At 38.1% G+C, this 6,000-nt stretch overlaps 1 protein-coding gene across 4 annotated transcripts in view; it reads right to left on the reverse strand.

The window, feature by feature from the left end:
* The window catches only part of LOC144512820 (uncharacterized), a 289,800-nt gene that overhangs the window by 20,954 nt on the left and 262,846 nt on the right, over positions 1 to 6,000 (reverse strand). For 2 of the 4 annotated variants that reach the window (XM_078243765.1, XM_078243766.1), the window contains exon 1: positions 1,680 to 1,809. The exons of the other annotated variants lie outside the window; for them this stretch is intronic. The gene's annotated coding sequence lies outside the window, so the exon portion shown is untranslated. Of the gene's footprint in view, positions 1 to 1,679; positions 1,810 to 6,000 lie in introns of those variants that run through there. 4 annotated transcript variants of the gene reach the window in all.

Consider the following 6,000-nt stretch of genomic DNA (forward strand, 5'->3'; position numbering starts at 1 on the left):
TCTTCCTCCAATTTATGATTTTTGGATAAGATACTACCATGATTCCTCAAATATTTAAATTTCAGAAGTTCTCAATTGCTACCAAAAGCATCATCGGACTTTGCTTTATTATTATTTTTTTTACGTCTGATTTTACCACATCGTGTTGTAAAAGCGAACTGTTTAGTTTCCAGTAAGCATTTCTACATCTTGTAGAGGGGGCAGAGTGCAAGGGGATAAAGATGGAGACTGCATTATGATCTGTTAATGGGGTTGTGATGATATTAACTGATATTTTAATCAACATTCAAATGATCAGAAACTAACCAATAGTCCAATCGTGCACTTCTATTACTCCATGTAAAAGCATTTATGTTAGGATTGTTAAACCTCCATACATCAATCAAGTTAAACTGTTTGCATAAATAATTTTAGGTTTTCATTTACTGCAGTGGAAACACGTGGAGGCCAACAGTCAATGTTGTGATCTAATATCATGTTGAAATCCCCCCCCCCCCCATTACTATACCTGAATTTGGAAAGCTATTAAGGGTATTTTGTATATGCTTCTCTAATGTTTCAAGCATTGTGTCGTTCTCATGGTTAGAATTATAGCCATATATGTTAATAACTATCAAAAGTAAAGTTTTCAATGGCTAACACTTGAAAAACAAAATGACCTGATGTATCGCTGACAGATAAAAGAATAGTCCCTGGAAAATTAGATTTTAGAGTCGCAACACCAGCAGAATGTTCAGATCCATGAGCCCGCCACAGATCATTTCCCCATTGGGATCTCCATAATCTAGCATCGTCCGGAACGGAGTGTGACTCTTGAATGAAACAGAAATCGGATTTGTGCTGCTTGACAAACAAAACAAAAAAACGCCTTTCGCTTAACAATATTCCTTATCCCCCTGGCATTAAGAGTAATGATAGATAAAGACGTATTAACAACAACAACAGATAGAACAACGTAAGAAGTAAAGTTTGGATGAAACTAGACTTAGTGAAACTTAGTAAAGCAATGGAAACTAAGATCTGGGTCCCCGAGGGAGATCACAGGTGCATCTGCCATGCAGTAGTCGTGTAGGTTGTTCATAAGCGGATTCTCCGTCGGTACCTGCATGCTGCTGTAGTTGTGGTATGCTAGCTAGCAATGCTGTTAGCCAAAGTTTTTTTTTTTCTTTTCCCCACGCGTCATTAAAAGGCGAGAATTCTACACGATACGAGCTTAACAATAAGTTGACACGATGCACTCAACTCTGCATTAAGATACCTCCAACAATATACTTTAAGTAACTATGTTTCACTAATATGCAAGTACTAATATACACCGCCATCTTGCCGGTGTTTTTTCTTATATGTCTCTATACAGCATCAACATGGGGTCGCCATTGTTGTTTGTTTTTGTGTGTGTGTGTGTGTGTGTGTGTGTGTGTGTGTGTGTGTGACGTCAAAAACTGTAACTGGGAGTACAACGATCTGGTACGAGGTCACGGGTAGTAAGTTACGGGTTTGACTGCCGTTCCAGGGCACTTTCACGGGTAGAAGGTTGTGAAAACACGGGTTACGGGTTGCCTGGAACGCAGCATAACACACGTTAGCAGGAGCTAGATGCGGCTAACGTTAGCTTGGCTTACGGACTGCCTGCAAACTATAGCAGTTAATGCGTTTCCAGTCAGAGAAAGACAACAGACCTGCTCTTTGTAGCTCTGTTTCAGGTTTTAAAGCCACATGCAGCAGTTTGTGATGCGTCTTTCTGTAGAAAATGAATCACTCCGCCGTCCTCATCATGCGGTAAAATGCAAACAATGGGCCGGAGGTCGTAACATCTACCGGGACCCGGAAACACAAACACAACTTCCGCTACACGCCTCTGCCCTTCAGAATAAAACTGCGTTTTAAGAGCCCTTTGATAAGATGAGATAAGATCAGTGATTGAATGTAACTAAGTACATTTACTCATCTACTGTACTTAAGTATAATTCTGAGGTATTATTATCCTTTATACTTCTAAAGTAATGTACGTTTGGACTTTGATTGACTGCACAGCACAGATTTCAGGAGTACTAAATAGGGTCTCTAAAGCAGAGATCTTCAACAGGGCGAGTTACTGCACGGGGGCCCGCCAAATGATGGTATAATGTATAATAATTTGCATAATCCAACATATTATTAGCAAATATAAATCGGCCTATCTGTGGAAAAAAAACATTGAATATTAGGCTTACTGGCCTATAGGTATAGTAGTCTCTACGGTAGCCATCCACAGACATTTATATATTTTATATTCATATGTATGCGTAACATTAAAACATGTTTTATAAAATCATGCCAACAATTTATATTTTAGAAGCTTAGTATAAAATTTAGGCCACCCACACATTATTGTATGCCCAGTTTAATATGCAACTTCATTTTATACAATATCTGTAGTAGGGAGCCCATGATCCATCTCTCTCAGTTAAGGGGTCCTTGGCTTAAAAAACATTGAAGACCCCTGCTCTAAAGCCTCTGGTGTACGTTTAAATATGAAGAGGAAAAAAAGTGAGTTATGAACTATTCACGTTTACCCTCTGATAAAATGTGTATAATATCCCCGTAACTTTGAAGTGAAATATTTAGCGATCATAGTTACAAAGGATAAGAATAGCAGGGAGACATCTAATATCGAAAATAATATACAGGCGCAGTGCGTCGGTTGTAGTTGGCCGTCGGCTGTAGTCTTTGCAGTGCAACTTTTTGGCCTTTAGAGAAGGAGGAGACTTTAGCGGAAAAGCTAATGTGGGCTGTTGTTCTCAGTCCGTGGCCTCTGCTGTGTTTCAGGCTGATGGTGGTGTGACTGTCTATGATAGAAGGTTACCGCTTTACACACAGTTTTCACAGTTCTTCATCTCCATCAATGCAGACAGGGAACAAACAGACATGCTGACTGATTAATGCAATGAAACGAAATTTCTTTTGGTTTCAGATTTTCTCTCAAAGAAGAACGCAGGGGAAGCGATACAGAGCAGAAATGTTCAATGGAGCAGTACAAACTTGCAGTTGAATTTCAGGTGGACTTAAAATGTCATATTTATAATGATCGTAAATGGACAGGCTTAACGACACAACAAATGTCACTATTGAATCAACAAGTAACGTATTCAGACATGTACGGACTGTACTTTTTTTTACTCCACTCCACACACATTTACCTGACAGCTTTAGTTACTTTTCAGATAACAGTAAATGGAGTTCAACTGAGCACAACCATGAACATCTACAGGAGCAAAATGCAACACACACATGAATGCAGCAGCAATATTAATTCAGAAACTTCATATATATCGTGACAAAACACGGACAGGGAAGTACTTTCACTTCTCATACATTTTGATTGTTGATGGTTTAGTGCAGGATGTGCAAAAGCTCAGGATAGATTGTACGTGCAATAGCCATGTTTTAGTAGTATAACTACATGCTAGTATTAGTACTTGAACTTCAGTGAAGGATCTGAATAACATGTTCTTTATTAGAAAGAGAAGGCAAAATAATATGCCTCGTCAATACTATGTTCAAAGTAACAAAGGAAAGGGTAACAGCGTTATGTTTAAATATTTAGGATTACGGTTTGATCATGAATGTATACGGAGGAATCATGTTGAACAGCTTGAGAAAAAAATGTAAAAAAGTACTACTGCTGGATAATTATAGGGCAGAAAAACATCAGAGTGATGTCAAAACCAGTCAGGAACCTAGTCAGTGTCAGAGAAGTCACACATCAGATGGTGTAGTTCCACTATATGTCCACTAGATGGTGCTAACTGACCATCTAATGAGATAACTTTCATCATTGGTACAATACTACACTGTTAGACTTTTTATTGTATTTTGTTGTAAAATGTGTGTTGTAGCTTTTGCATTTGTGTTGTGGCTTTTGCGTTTGTGTTGTGGCTTTTGCGTTTGTGTTGTAGCTTTTGTGTTGTGGCTTTTGCGTTTGTGTTGTGGCTTTTGCGTTTGTGTTGTAGCTTTTGTGTTGTGGCTTTTGTATTTGTGTTGAACCGTCTCGGCCACCATATAATTTACTGTAATTGTATAGTGTATAGTAAGGTGTGTGTATATATATATATATATATATATATATATATATATATATATATACACACACACCTTACTATACAAAAGCATTTCATAAAAGAGGTACAGTACAGTAAATAAAAGTTGTTTATTGTCAACAGATTCACAAAAATTAAATCCATTTCATTATTCTTCATTGTGTAAATTATGACACAAAACTCAGTGGCCTAAGAAATAATATTGGACACTATACAAAACCAAAATCATAGACAAATACTAAATACCACGGGACAAAACAAATATTGTACAACAAGCATCTACAGCAAGGGCAAGAGTGAAGATATGATTGGTCAATTTGACCAATTGAAAACCCGCCTTACAGTCTCAAGACTCCCACATTCACGCAAGACAGAAACATGTTTTCCTACAATGCACAAAGAGGAATTTGGCAGACAGTGCCCCAAACTCAATCTACACAGTTTTAAACTGAAACGATGCTTTTGCAATGTTCATATTAATACTTGCCTGATATTACGGCGTAAACACATGGTTTAACTGAGTCGCAACGGGACAGAGACGTACAGAAACATTCTGTTCCTAACTTCAGGTTGTACAGAGAGGTAGTGTCTACCCCTGAATTCCTTTCCTAATGATACATGAACATCTTACTTCTCTTCTTAGCTCTCCTTTGCAATGTGGTCCACCTGCTCATTCCCTCCCCCCCTCACCACAAATACTGTGTGGGGGTCATGTTCCTCCATAGATATTTTTTCCAGCGCCCAATGTGGACTTGCAACTTGTGGAGCAGAAGAGAGAATGGATCGAAAGGAATGAGGATAGCAATGGATATTTCGTTCAAGATTATATGAAGAGGAATTAGTACAACTAGCTATATGCAAATATTTACTGACGGCGCTAAAGAGCCAAGGAGTGGACATGTAGGAACAGGAGCGTTCGTACCTTGAGTCTCAGATTGATGTAGTCATTATGCAATAGAATGAATGACAGAGTAACTGTATTTACAGAAGGACAAGTTTCTATAATTCTAGGACTACAATGTCGCGCCATTTGTTCAGACTCTACTGCCTGCAGCTCTGAATAGTTTGATTGCAAAAGGAACAATAAGAGATGATTGATTGTTGGCAATATGTACGATGACGCCGAGAATGCAGAGAGTTGTGATTAGTGTACAGTTTTGTCCGGGGGCCCGGCGTGCTCATTATGGCGCGGAGGGTAGTGAGAGAGCAGACGCGATTGCAAAGAGAGCGTTGGTATTAAACGATGATGAAAATAATAATAAGTTTGATTTGGCAAAAAGGTGAGGTCAGATCATCGATAAGAAAGGCAGCGAGGGATTTGTGGCCAGAGGAAGCGGGACACAGACATCAAAGAGGAGACACTTCCACAGCATACAGAAACCAATAAACTGGGTGCTAGATAAGACTCTTAGACATCACATCTGCACTAAGTGCAACTTGCACAGTAGGTTTATTTACATCTTTATCATTACTAGTTCAGCAGTTGTACATTTTGTATTTCCAACTTGTATATGTTTTAAATATTTGTTCTTGTATTCTATCCTATTTTTATTTCATGTATATTGTATCCTAGTATTTTATGTATATTCTGTGCTGTGTGACTGATATTTTGCTACTGTAACACTGTAATTTCCCATTTTTGGGATCAATATCTATCTATCTTTCTATCTATATATCTATCTTTCTATCTATCTATCTATCTATCTATCTATCTATCTATCTATCTAAAGGGGAAGACTTTCAAAGGGAAGTGCAGAAGAGAGGAAGTGGTTTATTCCAGATTAAGATTTGGACGTACTGGATTAAAATCAACTTTTTATTCAATGTCAGATAATATCTGATATCATATCAGATAAAAGTGATGTTTGCAATGTTCCTGAAAATGTTGAGCATGTCGTTATGGGGTATAACTCTGAGAGGA

The sequence above is a fragment of the Sander vitreus genome, chromosome 24 (assembly GCF_031162955.1).
Source record: "Sander vitreus isolate 19-12246 chromosome 24, sanVit1, whole genome shotgun sequence".
Classification (NCBI taxonomy): domain Eukaryota; kingdom Metazoa; phylum Chordata; class Actinopteri; order Perciformes; family Percidae; genus Sander; species Sander vitreus.